The sequence below is a fragment of the Mobula hypostoma genome, chromosome 8 (assembly GCF_963921235.1).
Source record: "Mobula hypostoma chromosome 8, sMobHyp1.1, whole genome shotgun sequence".
Classification (NCBI taxonomy): Eukaryota; Metazoa; Chordata; class Chondrichthyes; order Myliobatiformes; family Myliobatidae; genus Mobula; species Mobula hypostoma.
Window position 1 is genome coordinate 85,360,974 of NC_086104.1, and position 18,094 is coordinate 85,379,067.

An 18,094-nucleotide genomic window follows, 5' to 3' on the forward strand; every position below is an offset into this window, starting at 1 on the left:
TTTGGCTGGGCTCTAGACAATTTTCAATCTTTCCATCACCCTTCTATTATATATACTAAAGCATCTTTAATACCCTTATATGTTTGAATTTTGAACTTTGATCGATGTTAATGTCTAGACTAAGAAAGGCAAAGAAACTGAGAATGGAAACGGGAAGAAGGAAGGTACTTTCGAACAACTTAAACATCCTCCACTTACTTTGCAAGCTATCTTGAATTTATTGGATAAAAAGCTAGACAAGAAATTCGCTACATTGGAAGTAACGTTGAAGGAGAATCAAAGTAAATTAATAGCACTTGGAAAAGAGAGCGAAAAACAGCAACGGCAAATTTCAGAGCTTACCGATGTGGGGAAACAGAAGGATTCCAGAATGAACTCTTTGGAAAAGGAATTAAATTCGACTACTCATACATTGGAGCAGTATAAAGCCAAGATTATTGATTTGGAGAGTCGTAGTCGCAGACAGAATTTGTGAATAATAGGACTTAGTGAAGACGTTGACAGCGGGGACCTTACTAAATCTTTTTCTCAATTTTTAATGGAAGTCTTTGGCTCGGAGGTCTTCTCCTACGGTACTCGATAGCGTGCATTGATCGTTAAAACCAAAACCCTGGAAAGAATTACATCCGCGTCCTGTAATTCTCCGGTTTCACTATGTGAGTACTAAGGAGCACTTAATTTGAATTGATCATCGGAAAGGAATTATTGTTCACAAAATCTTAAGTTTTGTTTGGTTGAAGATTATTGCCCTGAGGTATTCCGGGAAAGATTGCATTTTAAATCGGTGATGTCGAATCTTTATGAAAGGAATTTTCGACCGGCGCTGTTATACCCCGCCCACTGAAGAGTTGTTTTACCTGATAATTAATTTAAATGGTTTAAAACCGTGGACAACGCACAACAATTTCTTGAAGGACATTCCTTGAGCTTGGATGTTAATAACCAGCATATAGATTTGGACATTTTACGTTCATAGAGCTTTGGCCTTGGGCTGAGTCTTCTGGTACTTTGTTTTCACTCATGTCTGCTCTATGTTAATATCCCTTTTCTTTTCCTTGATTATTTTATTTTTCTTTTATTTTTAAACATACGTTTTAGAAAATTATTAAGACTCTGACTTGGTGATCATTTGATTTTTCTTGAAATATTATTAAGATTATACTCTGTTTTATTTCTTAAGATCAGGTCTTTTAAAATGGTCTGTAAAGGGTTGTTTTTTTTAATCTAAATGTGTTTGGCATTCCATTTGCAATGTTTAGAATATGGCTGGTTTTTATTTTATTTTTTATAATTGGAGATTTGCCATCAAGAGAGATGGGGATTGGGTGGTTCTTAGTTAGTTTACTGGCTGCCTATTGGCCAGGTTTCGGGGCTTTGTGGGAGGGGGAGGAGGTTATTTTCACTTTTTTTTTCACTTGGGCTGAGTTGAAACTACAAAAATGTCTGATTTGTTGTAACTTCCGGTTCCTTTTTAAACTTTTGTTCCTCTTCCTGATTCGTGAGTTTCCTGTGCAATTTAGTTAACCCTTTACAGGAAAATGGATAATATTATTACCTTTGTTTCATGGAACATGAAAGCTTTGAATCATCCAATTAAACGGAAGAAGATTTTAAAAGTTTTTCAGAGATTGAATGCTCAATTGTGTGCAGTAGACTCATGTGAGGAGGGAGGATAATCAGCGTTTTTTTAGGTTTTGGAAAAGACAATAGTTTCATTCAAACTCATTGACCAGAGTAAAAGGTGCTTCCATTTTTATAGATTCTTCGATCCAATTTGTTCATCAAGATATAATCTCAGACCCAGATTTCTATTAATTACTGGTTTACTTCATAATCAAAAAGTAGTTTTGGTTAATGTTTATGCACCAAATATTGATTGAATTCTTTAAACATTTATTTGAACCTCTTCCTAATTTAAAAGAATATATGTTAATAATGGGGGGTGATTTTAATTGTTGTTTGAATCCTATGATGTATAGGTAGGTCTGCGCCCAATCAGGCACTTCCAAACAAATCTGCTCTTATTAATTCCTTTTTAGTTGACTCGGGAATTTTAGACTTTTAGAGGTTTTTACATCCTAATGATAAAGAGTTCTTTCTTTTCTCATGTATATCATAATTACTCTAGAATCGATTACTTTTTTTTATTGATTCTCAATTAGTTTCATTTGTCACTACCTGTGAGTATGATACAATTGCCATTTCCGACCATGCGCCTTTGAAACTATCAATTAAATTTAGGGTTGCAAATTTTAGTACTAGATAATGGCGGGTTAATTATATTTTGCTTCAGGATTTAAATTTTGATAATTTTATTAAAGAACAGATTGCATTTTTCTTTTCACCTAACTCAGCGGAAGAAATTTCCAGTGGGATATTATGGAATACCTTTAAAGTATATATTCACAGGCAAATTATTTCATACTCGGCTGGAATGAAAAAACTTAGTAATAGCGAAATATGTACATTGGCTGATAAGATTAAAGAAATTGATAAAAAATATTCCATTGCTCCTAATTTGGAGCGTTATAAAGAGAGAGTTGAACTTCAGATGCAACATAGTTTGTTATTAACAGCCCCGATTGAAAATCATTTACTTAAAACTAAGAGTCAATTTTACATACATGGTGATAAATCAGGTAAATTACTGGCTAATCAATTGAAAGCTGCTTTGGCGAAACGTTAGATTAATAAAGTTCATAGATGGGATGGTAATTTGACGGTTGACAAATTAATAAATCTTTTCAAGAATTTTATACCAATTTATATCAATCAGAATTTCCTGATGATCCTACCACAATGCATTAATTTCTAAGGAAACTAAACATTCTGAAATTACCAGCCGATGAACATTTAACATTAGATGCACCCATTACTGAAGAGGAAATAAGGAAAGCAATTTTTTAAATGAATTCTGGTAAAGCACCTGGCCCGGATGGGTATACAGTTGAATTTTATAAATCTTTTTCAGATGTACTTTCTCCCTGGTTATGTAGAATTTTTAAAGATGCCTTATTTGTAGGTAAATTACCACAATCCTTTCATGAAGCATCTATCTCATTAATTCCTAAAAAAGATAAAGATCCCACTGAATGTGCATCATATAGACCTATATCTTTGAATGTGGATTCTAAAATCTTTTCTAAAATAATAGCAATTAGAATAGAGAAGGTACTACCACATATTGTCTCCGAAGATCAGACAGGATTTATTAAAAATTGTTACTCACATTTTAATGTTAGGAGGCTAATGAACATTGTATACGCTACTTCAGTTAAAACTCCAGAATGTGTTATTTTGCTTGACATCGAGAAGGCACTTGACAGACTTGAATGGGAATATTTATTTGATATACTTGAGAAATTTAATTTCAGCTCAAAATTTAGGTCCTGGATTCAATTGATATATCATACACCTCTGGCTGCTGTATTTACCAATAATCAGGGATCCCCAGTTTTTAGGCTTTTTTGAGGTACTAGACAAGACTGTCCTTTAAGCCCTTTACTTTTTGATATTGCCCTGGAGCCCTTGGCAATTGCTTTTCATGATTCACCTAATATATTTGGCATTATTCATGGGAATGGGACACATAAACTATCACTATATGCAGATGACCTGTTACTATCTATCTCTAACCCAGAGAAATCCATTCCTGCAGTAATAACACTATTTGCTCAGTTTAGTAGTTTTTCTGGTTATAAATTGAATCTTGATAAGAGTGTGCTTTTCCCATTAAATATGCAAGTTCCAATTTATAGACAAGCACCATTTAGATTAGTTACTGATTATTTTACTTATTTGGGTGTCAAAATTACCAAGAAGCACAAGGATCTATTTAAAGTTAATTTTTTACCCTTAAATGATCATATTAAACAACTGTTTACTAAATGGTCCCCTTTGTCCTTATCTTTGATTGGTTGAATTAATACTATTAAGATGATTATCTTACTTAAATTTTTGTATTTATTTCAGGTGGTATCAATTTTTATCCCTAAATCTTTTTTTGATATTATTGATGCTAAAATTTCTTCATATACGTTTGTATATGGCAGAATAGAAATCCCAGGTTAAGTAAGAAATATTTACAGAAATCAAAAAAAGAAGGTGGTTTAGCTTTGCCGAATCTTAGATTTTACTACTGGGCAATTAACATTCGATATTTAATGTTTTGGACACAAGAATTGGATGAAACTCAATGTCCACGATGGATGAACCTTGAGCACGAGTCTCTACAGGGTTTTTCGTTGGCTTCTATTCTAGAAGCTGCGTTTCCCTTTGCACTTACTAAATTGAATAAACAAATAATAAATCCAATAATTAAACATACAATATGAATATGGTTTCAATTTCGTAAATTCTTTGGATTGAACAAATTTATCCTGTCAAGTTCTACTATATCTAATTTTTTTCTTTCAACCATCTAGAATTGATCAAGCTTTTCTTCTATGGAAAACAAAGGGAATAACATGTTTTTGTGATTTATTCATGGATGATTGTTTTATGCCTTTTGAACAGTTGTCTAATAAATATAATTTGCCTAGATCACATTTTTTCAGATAGTTACAGATTAGAAACGTTTTGAACACTACTTTATCTACCTTTCGACATTGCATCAAATTGAAGTTATAGAAAAAATTTTAGGTTTAAACCCATATCAGAAGAGTTTAATGGCAATTATTTATGATCTGATTACGAAAATATGTCTAGGTACATCTGACTAAAATTAAGTATGAGTGGGAAAGAGAACTTCAAATATCTTTATCTACAGAGAAATGGGAAAAAATTCTTCAATTAGTCAATGCTTCCTCAATGTGTGCCGGACACGCCTCGATACAATTTAAGGAGGTTCATAGGCCTCATATGTCCAAGGATAAGTCAGCTCGTTTTTATTGCCACATAAATCCTGTTTGTGATAGATGTAATACTGAGGTAGCTTCCTTGACACATATGTTCTGGTCTTGTCCTCTTCTAGAAAAATATTGGAAAGATACTTTTGATATTATTTCAGTAGTTATGTGTATTGATTTACAACCTCATCCTATTACTGCAATTTTTGGACTACCAGTGATAGACTCCAGTCGTTTATCCTCGTCAGCTTGTTGTCTAATTGCATTTGTTACATTAATAGCCAGAAGATCCATTTTATTTAAATGGAAAGATTCTAATCCCCCCACTATACTTCAATGGTTTTCCCAAATGATAGCATGCCTAAACTTGGAAAAAATTAGGAGTGGTACTATGGATCCTTTGGTTAAATTTGAAGAAACTTGGGAGGCGATTTATTCAATATTTTCATATGATGTAAGTTGACCCTTTCTAAATCCTTTATAGTAATTTTTTTGTTCACGTATAGAGGAGCAGAGTTAATGACAAATAATAATTTTAGCTGATGTAAAATGTCAGCCCAAACTTTGTTTGTTGTTTTTTTTAGTTTAATTTAGTGTTTTTTTTCTCTCTATAAAATATCTTTTTCACGGTCAGTTACTATGAGATTGGGAGGCTAAACTATATTTGTTACTTGGAATCTGTGCTTGTACATGTTAACTGTTATTATTGTAATCCAGATCTCTATGTATTATTACTATTACTATGTATCATTACTATGTTTAATTTTGAAACTTAATAAAAAGATTGAGAAAGAAATGAAATGGTCTATGTGAGCTTGATTTCAACATTTAAGACATTTGGATAGGTACTTGGATAGTCGGGATATGGAGGGCTATGGTCCAGGTGCAGGTCATTGGAAGATAGCAGTTTAAATGGTTTCTGTAATGGATTGAATCTATTTTTTTTAGAGCAATGATCCACCCCGTGCCCCCCCCCATCTGTTTGTCTGTCATTTAATTGATATGTAGTTGTGCACAGACACAACAGTTTCAGCATGGACAAGATTGGCTGAAAGGCCCGTTTCTATACTGCACTTCTCTATAACTTTGACTCTATTACAGTGTGAAGCATCTAAGGCTGAAAGAAATCAAATGCGGGCTTCATTACATTCTTTGGGGTTGATGGTTTTCATTTAAAATCTTTAAGTTATGGGAGTGACTTTCATTAATTCACAGTATCGTCTTTCACTACTTCCAACCTATAGGGCTTTTTGGGGTAATTCAGCTTTCATTTGAAAGAGAAGTAGGAAGGGTTTTTTCCCAATTCTCTATGCCACACTCCAGTCCAGTTGGTGGCAGTGATGCACCTTTAAGTTGAACTGCCAACCAGTGTAGAATGTGAGAAGAAGAGGTTCAGCTGTTGTTCAGATGATGCATTAGAATGGGAAAGAATGTGTTCCAAGTGCCTTTGACCCGTGCCAGACGGGGTGGTTTGAGTATCTCAGGAACTGCTGATCGCCTGGTATTTTCATGCACAACGGTCTCTAGAGTTTGGAGATTGCTGTGAAAAAAACAAAGAAAACATCTGGTGAGAGGAGGTGCTGTGGGCAAAAATGCCTCATTTTTGTGAGAGATCAGATGAGATTGGCCAGGTTGGTGACATGAAGGTGACAGTAACTCAAATAACCACGCGTTGAAGAGCATGTCTTAATGTACAACACGTTGAACCTCAATGTGGATGGGCTACAGTAGCAGAAGTCAACAAACGTACACTCTGTGGACACTTTATTAGGCACCCAATAAAGATGCTGCTGAATGTATATTTCTTTATATATATGACAATTTTAAACTAATGAATAAGGAACAAGTGTGTTCATTCCCGAACATTATTATGTTAATTAGCAATTGGTTTACTGTCACATGTGGCAAGATACAGTGGAAAAACTTGGTCTGCATGCAGGTCATTCCAAAACATTAGTACAACAATGTAGTATAAAGGGAAAAGCAGTAACAGAATATAGTGCAACAATTACAGAGGAGGTGAAGTGCAGGTAGATCCACTTAGATGTTAAGATTCTGGTTTGGAATTTAGCCTTAAACAAAAAGTTTAGTTACTCTGCAGCTGACTGTACCTCTTTTTGACTTGCATCTTTTCAATGTCTGATTCTCCTTTAAAAGCTAAAGAATATGTTTTAATCTTTGATTCATTTCCATTGACTTTAAAAAAATGTGCATTTATTCATTTTTGCAGTCCTCACTCCTACTGTTCCTAAAAACTTAAAACTAATAAGAAGGGAAAAATTTGTAAATGGTTAATGGCAACACTGCAAAGTTACTTGGAAGATTTTTCTGATATTGAACAATCAGGTTCTCCTTTTGTCTCTCTGGCAATGTCTTTGAAACTCATTCTGTGCTTAGAAAGTCAAGAGCATTGCCTTCAGGCATTACACTTCAAACACAAATTGCCTTGACAACACAAATCTAGATCAGTTCTTTTCAAATCATCCATTATCCCTTTTATATTCAGAATTTACTGAATAGATATTGTTACACAGATTACTATTTCATAATTAGTGCAACACTTGAAAAATAAATTGTGTATCTGTTAATTAATTTGTTAAAGAACTGCCGTTGATAGAGAGCATAATTTATCTATTATTTATTTATTTAGTGATAAAATTTGGAGTAGGCTTATCCGGCCCTTCAAGCCACACTGCCTCAGCAAACCCCAATTAACCCTAACTAATCAAGGGGACAATTTACAGTGACCAATTAACCAACCAGGTATGTCTTTGGACTGTGGAGGAAATCAGAGGGCCCGGAGAAAACCCACACATTCCACAGAGAGGACGTACAGAGACTCCTTAGGGAATGGTGCCAGAATTAAAATCTGAGCTCCATGATGGCCTGAGCTGCAACAAAGCACAACTTTCCAGCCAGGTTTCGCTCCAGAAATTTTAAATACAAAGTCATCTATTTTGATGACAGTCTTGCCTTCTGGAATTTTTTTTTACGTGGACATGATTGTTTTAACCGCTTTTCAGCAAAGTAAGGAAGTTGCTATCACATTTTAAACAATGCAATAAAACCACTGAAACTAAATGTCGCATTGAGGTTACATTTGTTATTATCCCTTTACATTGTGATTTTTGTAAGGAAGGATTGTGGTTGGAGCATGTTTTGGCCAAAGCATTCATTCGTACATTTGTATTGGAAAGTTGTAAATCCTGGTGGTTTTGTTCAAAGGGAATTGGAGATTATTGTTGAATGGGAGAAGGTACTGAAAAGAGATCACCAGTATCATTAGTATGAAGAGAAATAAGTGCTTTGATTCTCTCCAGGGAAAAAAAAGTTGATTTCTTTATTCCTTACAGTAGAAAAATAAATTGTTCCTCTTCACATCCTAGTTTCTTCAACCCATTTTTTTTGTGTGGGCATTGCTGGCAAGAGTAATATTTATAATCACTAATTGGTGATGATGAATTGTCTTCCTGAACTATTGCAATTCTCTGAGGAAATAATAAGCAAGATAGACAAAGGAGAATCGATTGAAATTGTGTACTTTCAGAAGGTCTTTGACAGGGTGCCACACACGAGGCAGCTTAATAGGTCAAAAGCCCATGGTATTACAGGAAAGATACTAGCATAGATCCAGCAGTGGCTGATTGGCAGGAGGCAGAGGGAATAAAGGGAGCCTTTTCTGGTTGGCTGCTGGTGACTAGTGGTATTCCAATGGGGTTTGTGTTGGGACCGATTCTTTTTACATTATATGTTAATGACTTGGATGATGTAACTGATGGCCTTTTTACGAAGTTCGTGGAGGATATGAAGATGGGTGAAGAAGTAGGTAGTTTTGAGGAAGTAGAGTAGCTACAGCTGGGCTTTGACAGAATAGGTAAAGATGTGGCTGATGGAATACAGTGTTGGGAAGTGTACGGTCATGTAATTTGGTAGAAGAAATAAAAGGATAGACTATTTTCTAATAGAGAGGAAATTCAAACATCTTAAGTACAGAGGGATTTGAGAGTCCTTGTGCAGGATTCCCCAAAGGTCAATTTGCAGGTTGAGTTAGTGGTGAGGAAGGAAAATGTGATGTTAGCATTCATTTAAAGAGGACTAGAATATAAAAGCAAGAATGTTATGTTGGGGCTTTACATTGGTGAGGCCTCTCTAGGAGAATTGTGAGCAGTTTTGGACTCCTTAACTTTGAAAAGATGTGCTGACATGGGAGAGGGTTCAAAGGAGGTACAGGAACATGATTCCAGGATTGAATGGCTCGTCATATGAAGAGCATTTGATGGCTCTGGGCCAGTGTTTCCTGCAATTCAGAAGAATGACAGGTGACCTCATTGAAACCTATCGAATAGTGAAAGGCCTCGAAAGAGTGGATATAGAGAGGATGTTTCCTATGGTGGGAGAGTCTAAGACCAGAGGACACGTCTTCAGAATAGAGGGGCATCATTTTAAAACAAATGAGGAGCAATTGAGCAATTTCTTTAGCCAGAGTGGTGAATCAGTGGAGACCAAATATTTGGGTATATTTGACAGAGGATGGTAGATTCTTGAATGGTCAGAGCATGAAAGAATACAGGGAGAAGGCAGGAGATTGGGGTTGAGAGGGGAAATGGATTAGTCATGATGAAATGGCAGAGCAGACTGGATGGGGCAAATAGCCTATTGCTCCTTTATCTTATGGTCTTGTGGTGAATAGAGTCCCAAGATCCTTTGCTTCTGGGGAAGGATCTCGACTTTACAAGCATGATGGATTGACAATATATTTTCAAGTGAGAATGATGTTTAAATTTTAGGGAACCCCTGCAAGTGGCAGTGTTCCCATGAAACCAATGTCCTTGTCCTTTAGTGGTGATAAGTGTCTATTTTTTGAAACATAACAGCAATGCATTATGTAATGGTACCGACTGCAGCTATTGTGTGCTGATGGTAGAGGGAGTGCATGTGCAGGTTAATGGATCGGAACCAGTCAAAGGTGTTGCTTTATACTTGAAGGTGTCTGACTTTTTGGGTGTCATTGAAGCTTCTCTCATCCAGAGGGAATTCCATCACAACCCTGGTGTGCCCTATGGAATGGGTGTCTTCATGTGAGTCATTTCTCAGGATATCCATGCACTATATAGTTTTAGCTACAGTATTTGTGTGGCTGAGATGGTTGAATTTCCTGTCAATGGTCAGCAATTAAGGTTGTAGGGCTGAAGACACTTTCCCAAAGAACTCCTGCAGAGGTGTCCTAGCTCTGGGATAATCAATCATTGACGACCACAGCCATTTTCCTTTGTTTAAGCTGGACTTCAGCCTTTGAAATATTTTCTCCTAGCTGTCTATAACTTCAGTTTTCAGGGTTTCTTTGGGCCACACTGATGAAATGAAGGTTTGATATCACTCATGACCCACATCCGGAATCAATCTCTTTTGTCCATGTTTGGTGGGAGCGAGGTGGACCTGGTAAAATTAAAACTGTTCACCAGTAACCAGGCTACTGGTAAATATATTACCATTTGTATCATTTTGCTGATGATTGTTGACTGATTGGTAATCAGTTGGATTTTTGTTTTGTTTTGTAACTTAAAAAAAAGGAAAAGACAGAATCCAAATGCGAGTCCTAGTTTGTTCTTTATCTTAAGCAAGATATGCATATATCACATGGTAGTGTGATGATGTATGCATTTCACATTTCTATATATATAACCCATAATGAATTGTTTAAATGAATAAGAATACTTAATCAAACTATAATTTCTTTTTCTCACTCCCTATGGGTGGTGTGTATGTGTATTTTTCCCTGAATCTTGGTCCTCTACCAGAGGCCTGGGAGCCTGGGGGTTCAGCACAGTATCCTTGCTGTTCCTAGTAGTGTGCTCTTCTGGACAAAGATCTCAGATTTTGTTCCCAGAATTTGTTGGAGCCACCCTCCCAGTCCACCGGGATTCCTTGGGCTTTAACATTCCATATCTTTTCTAGCTATTCTCTCAAGCCCTGGTATTTCTCCAGTTTTTTTTTTAATTAAGTGCAATCGTGAACAATAGCCAGATCAGAAATGCTGATCAAGTCAACTAGTTCCCAAAGAGAACTCTTGATAGGCCAATCAGATGGTTCACTGCTGCTCAGCGATAGAACACAAAAAAAATCATATGTACAATCAAGAAACATTAAAAAATTGTAGAAATATTGGAGTCATGATGAAGTCTGCTGGAGAGAGACATTTATACACATGCTGTCCTCCATAATTCAAAGAGATTGAAGAATAAGGTTGCAGGGTGACAAAACATGGCAGGAGCACTTGGAACTAAAAACTAATCCCTACCTGGAGAAAACAGCACCTGTTCTTTCCGCACTGTTCTCCTGCAGTTTAACGACTAAGTCCAGCCGGAACATAACTCACAAGTGCTCTTGAAAGTCAGGTATTAACCCCACCTACCAACAACCTAGCATTGTCATCCTGGTCCCCTTCATGATAGCTTATGAAGAAGCATGTGACTTCCCTCCCAGAGATGATAGGTGTTTGTGCACTCGACTCTTGAAGGCTTGGACCCCATCATCGCAGATGTTTCCAACCACAGCATCTGGAAGGCTGTTCCAAATTCTGATAGCACGGTGAAGGAAGCTTCTATCCAGTGTTTAGGTTCTCGCATCAGGCATAGAAACAGCATGAGCAGGCATAGATAAACTTGATCATGTGGTTCTCATATTCTTTCTTCCTGATGTTACTGTCATTTGGAATTGCCACATCTATTACTATTGATTTCTTCTGTTCATTGTCCAGTATTACTATGTCTGGTTGGTTGGCCTGTACTTGCTTATCAGTCTGTATTTGGAAGTCCCACAGGATCTGGGGTCTGTCATTCTCCACTACTTTCTTGGGTGTTTCCCCATTTGGACTTTGGGATGTCCAATCCATACTCAACACAGATGTTCCTGTACACAATACCTGCGATTTTGTTGTGCTGATCAGTTTATGCTGTCCCTGCCTGATCTAGCACCCTGCTACTATGTGCTAGATGGTTTCAGCAGATTCCTTGCACAGTATGCATCTTGGGTCTTGTCTGGTGTGATAGTCCTCTGCTTCTATTGCTCCTGTGCTCGGCACCTGTTCTTGTACAGTCATGAGCAGCGCCTCTGTATTGTCCCTCAGCCCTACCATTTCCAACCATTGGTAAGACTTTGTCAGTCACCTCTGATATCCGGTGATGGTACGTCTCGTGCCATGGGCTCTGGACTTCTAGCTTGGCTTCACCCACTTCCACTTCCAGATCCCCTGCCTGCTGTCTGAGGAATTCTCCCACCAGGTCATCCTTGGGGACCATCTTCCTGACATACTCATGAATGTTTCGCATTTCTTCTAGGACTTTGACCTTGACTTCCAAGTCCTTTATTCTGACTTGATGTTGGACTTCGAATGGAATCCTCCATGTATTATTGGTTTCCTGGTCTTGATGTAGCAGCTTCCAGATTTGTTCTTTGGCCAGCATACTATTGTGGTTGGGTATCTGATGACTGGTAGGGTGAATGTGTTGATGCATTGATCTTGTTCTTCCTATTCAGCTGACTTTTTAGGACCTGTCTCACTCTTTGGAGGTGCTTGGATGTTGCAGCCTTCCTTGTGTCCTCATTGTGGGTTCCATGTGCCAGCAGGATCCCCAGGTATTTGTAGCTGTTCTGTACATCTGGGATGTGACCTTCAGGAAACTCAACTCCTTCAATCTTAATGTTTGCCTATTTTCAATGCCGAACAGTAGTGGGAATAGTGCATCACCCTGGTAAATTCCATATCTGATAGTCACTTGTGCTATTGGCTTAGAGTTAACTTGTAGCATTGTCCTTCAACAGCCCATTGAGTTCTTGATGAAGGTCCTTAGTGTCTTGTTGACCTTGTACAGTGACAGGCAATCCAGGATCCATGAATCGGGCATTGAGTCATATGCTTTCTGGTAGCTGATCGATGCTGTCCTGATTTTGGTTTGCCTGATCTTGGAGTCTTGCATGACTGCTTTGTAGTTGGTGTTTGGCACTTCTGGTTCCATCACCACTTTCTCTCAGAGCAGGGCTCTGGAACTTACACACATGTTCCTTTAGCTTGATGGCTATAATGCCTGATAGAGCTACCATATTGTTGACAGGCAGGCTATAGGGCCAGTATTTGATTGTGTTGCTCCTTTGTAAGGATCTTTCATTGCAAGTACTTCAGTCCTTGAGTTGGCCAGTCAGGGTGGGAGCCTGCTTCAAGCAGCTGATTCATTTGAGCTGCCAGCTGGGAATGTAATGCTGTTGGTTTCTTCAGCCAGTAGGTGTGGATCATGTCATGCTTGCTACCTGTTGCTGAACATCAACTGGTGTGATGGTGACTGGTTCTTTCTCTGGGAGGGTGCAAAGGCTTGCAATGGTCTTTCAGCCATTAGGCACTGCTGTTATGTGATGCTTCTTTCTCTCCTATACTCTTCCGGTACTCCTCAGTTGCTGTTTTGGTTAGTTCAGGTACTGGCATGTTGTTGCTCCGGAACTGTGTGAATACTTTTCCTGGTTCTTTGAAGAAGAGTGCATTCATTTGTTAGGCCTCTGCATCCTTAGTGTACCTCTGTAGATTGGTAGCCAGAGCTGATAACCAGTGCTTGGCAGGATCCAGGGCTTTGACTATGGACATACCTCGTACTTCCTTAGCAGCCAAGATGATTCTTTCATCTTCACACCTTTCTGTAGCTCGGTTAGATCTCCACCCTTGTGGTTTTCATTTTGGTTTCCAATCATCGTCTCCAGGGGGTGGGGTTATAACAGTACTCTCCACTGTATTTCATTTTGTAGCCCTGCATTTCTAAGACTGCTGCCGATGCATAATCAGGTTATTGGTCTCAGTTATCTTGGAGGCTGGAATTGTGAGTAGTGCTTCATTGGCTGCATCTAGCTGATGTAATTTTATAAATAAGTTTGGGGAGCCTAGTCTGTCGATTGATAGTCACCAGTTTAGCTATGATCTTCTCTGATTGTAGCAGCCGGCGTCGATATACCCTGAGGTGAGGTTCAAACTTGCATTTCCCATGTAGAAGGTGATACATATTCTAAATTATTCTAAATGTTCTGGATCTGCTTGACTAAATCTGTATTAATATTCATTTTAACAACCTGGGTATTACTGAGAAGGCTAGCATTTATCGCACAACGCTAGTTGCTCTTTTGAAAGTGGCAGAGAGCTGCCCTAGACCACTACAGTCCTTCTGGTGAAATCGCTTCCATTGTGCTCTTGATTACAGAATTCCAGCATTTAGACCTTGTGATGGAAGGACCGGTGATATATTTGCAAGTCAGGATCACTGTGACTTGGACAGGGATCTGAAGATAGTCCTACAGTTTATGCCAGCTTCCCTGACCTTGGCCGAGGTTTGAGAGGGGTTGCTGGAGTAGATTGCATTTGTTGTGCATTTTGAAATGGTATACACTTCTACTGCTGTGCACCAGAGGTGTAAGGAATTAATTTGGGGTGGTTGATGGGTGTGGTGCCAGTCAAGCAGGGTGTTTGTCCTTGATGGTTTCAAGTATTCTGAGGATCATTGATGCTGCACTCATCCAGGCAAGTGGAGAGTTTCTTTGACTCCTGATTTGTGCTTCATAACAGTGAGAAGATTTGGTTCATCAGAAGACGTCACCCCGCCCCCGTCTCTGACTTGCTATTATAGCTATTTTAATGTCCACTGAGATCCTGTTCATGGTGGGATCTTGGCATAGGTAAAGCCATTGAAAATCAGGTTTTCCCTTGCTAGTGATTGTCATCTTTGGCACTTTTGCATTGTGAATGTTACCTGCCACCTATTACTCCTTTCTGAATTTTGTCTTGGTCTTGCTGCACACAGACACAGGTTAGTTCACTTGCTGAGGAGTTGAAAATGGAATAGAACTTGCTGCAATTATCTTCATCACTCTAACTGGGATGTGGTCTGTTCTCACGGCTTTGTTGTATCCAGTACTTACAGACATTTCTTGATCCTTACAGTGAATTTAATTGCTTCAAAAATAGATTCTTTGATGTCGGGATCTCCGGGAAGGTAGAATGGATCTTGCATTCAACACCTCCAGCTGAAGGTGGCTGCAAACATTTATCCTTGACATTAGCATTCACATGCCTAACTGGCCATCAGAGCTTCCCTCTCCCAATAATCTTCAATTGTCCGCTACCATTCACAATAGATGGAGCAATTCATCAATCATGGCATTGCTTCATTCGGTTGTCTCCTAATGTTTACATATTGGCCTGTATTGCAGCTTCACTTGGTTGGTTAGTTGTGTGTGGTGCTGCTCTTGACATGCCCTTCTGCACTCCCCTTGTACTAAGATTATTCATGTGGTTTGATTACAACAGTAGCATCAGGGACATGCTGGGACACAAGGCTATTGGATGAGCCCATAGGGTATCTCTACTGCTGATCTAGTGTTTCAGAAACAGCCCTGTTTTTAGCTCACAAACACACGAAAATCTGCAAATGTTGGAAATCCAAAGCAAACACACAAAATGCCGGAGGAACTCAGCAGACCAGGCAGCGTCTATGGAAGAGTAAACAGTCAACGTTTCAGACTGAGACCCTTCATTTCAGGACTGATGCTCCTCCAGCATTTTGTTTGTGTTGCTCCTGTTTTTAGCTGTCAGGTCTGCAGAGGATATAACATTTGGCACAAATATAGTGGCACACAATCCATGGAAGAGTACACTGTCAGTGTGTGGATTTGAGACTTTTATCTTTACAAGGACTATGCTGCTTTTGAATTGATAATTTTCTGCAAATCTCATTTAATCTCTTAAAAACAAATCCCTGGATATGGTCAGACCAGGATAATATTCCTAATTATCCTCAAAATCACTTGGCCATATTACTCTGGGCTTGAATTACATAGGACAGACCAGGGAAGGAGGGCAAATTTCCTTCCGGATAGTACAACAGAGATTTTACACAAAATGTTAGTTTCATACTCACCACTAATGCTCCTAGCAACACACACAAAATGCTGCCCTGATGAAGGGTCTTGGCCCCAGACGTTGACCATATACTCTTTTCCATAGATGCTGTGTTGCCTACTGAATTCCTCCAGCATTGTGTGTGTGTGTAATTTTAATTCCATATTAAATTTGCGTATTTGTTTCCTGGTGATCATTCATCCATATTTCTAGATTTCTTCTTATCTTAATTGTTTGTTTTTATATTAAATATCATGGTGTTACTGAAGCCATCTGGCAACTAAAGTAGCTCCACAGACTATTGCTTTGCTCCCAACTTGATTGTGTATTTTTAATGTGACAATGAATTGCAAAGAAACACAAACTGCATGTGACTATCCATTAGACAGGTAATAACATTAATTGGTGCTCAACTGATCTGATCCAAACATGCATCTAGAAACCTGCATTTATGGGCAAGTACCCTTCTCACCTACCCTATCTATAGGAATCCTCAAAGAAGTGCTGCTGCTGTGAGCTCCAGAACAGTGGTTGGGTTCAATTCTTGATGAATAGTTTGTGGTTAAGGGAATGATGGGTGATAATGCATGTGGAACTGTGAGGCCAGTGGTTTAATAGCTTCAGTGTTCTCAGTCTTTAGTTAGACAAAATTTCTCCTCACTATTTTACTGTACTTTTTTACAAGCTGGCCAATAATTTTAAGAGTGAACAGTATCATGACAGTGAAATAAGACTGGGTTTAAATGCTCTGTGTTCAAATGACAACAGCCAGCCTAACATTTAGGTAAGTGTTAGGTGGGTGTCAAGATAATGGTGCTGGTAGATACTTAAACAAAGCTAGCAGCCTTCGATTGCAGGTCCAACAGCAATGGGCAGGTTTCCAAGGGCTTGAGGAACCCTGCACCTGAAGAGAAAAGAGAAATTTCAGAAAATGGTAGGTGCCTTTATGCCATTGCTTACTGGCTGGGAGAAGGAGAGATCATCCTATCAGCACTCATTAAATACTCTGGACAAAATCATCCCAAAACAGTTACACTCCTGTGGCCCGTTTAGTGGATCCATAGGATAATTTCGCTTAAGGAAAATGGTCTGGAGCAAACAGCAGGTTTACTAGATCTCCAGAATAATTTGTAAAGGAAGTGTAAATTGAATTTAAAAAAATTAAGACATCTTCTGAGAAAGTAAGTTTCCAATCTATTGGCTTTGATAGACCACAGCTAGTTCTTCCAGTTACATTAATATTTTGGTGCATGATTACATGAAAGGAAATTTAATGAGGCAGCAGGTTCTCATGACGAGACTGAAGACTGATGTTCCAGGTCTGCCATACCATCAAATAAATGGGTAGGTTAAGAGTATTACAGGAGGAAGTGATTGGATAAATTCCCCTGCAAGTTCCTACTTATTAGGCATCAGCCAGGGGCTTAGAACCATTGATTTCGGACCAGAAGAGAAACAAGGTTGGACTATGAAGCCAACATGAGATGAAAGCCATAATATTTACCTGTAGAATTCTGGAGACGTATATTTTCAATTGTATTTTCCAAGATGCTGTTTAAATACCATAATATTAAGTTTTATTTATATATCTATATAATTAAAATCATGAACACTGTCAAAATGCCAGCTTCTTACATCTGCAAGGAATCCAAAGGGCTATGCTATAGCCAAAAGAATAATGCTGCATTCAAGCAGTAGCTTGGATATTTATAGAAAAAAAGGATCACAAAATGCTTCTTTCCAATATATTGCAACATGGGTTTCCAGCATAAAAATGTAATTCTGTAAATAGCAGTGTCGCAGTTAATAGGATAGATCCTGTTTTTTTAAAAATAAAGTTAATAGTTTAGTTGTGATTGGATAAGTGTAACAATTGTAACTATATATGCTGTCAAAAGAGATTGAGTACTCTGTTTTATTGAACCATGTCCTGATCTATTTATGATTAAGAAGGCAGCCACTGTAGCAGAAATAACTAATTAATGCATTTCATTATTCTCAACTTCCTATTACTGGAATTTAAACTCCATTTAGACATTCTTGTAACAAATAATTTCATTCATTAGAATCAACACTTGACATTCAGAGAATCATCTTGACATCTGAAGACCACAACAAAAAACCTTTGAGCAAAGCCGGGCAAGTGCAAATGCTTTAACTTTTAATTTGCATTTGCATTAGTGATATATATTAACGACACGTGGTGCAAAGAACAAAATTGCGTTTTATGAGTAGGGCATTCTTGGAACTTCCTGTTCTCCGGTGCACAATTGAGTTCAAATTTGAGTAAATTCCTTTTTTCTCTGAACAAATCACA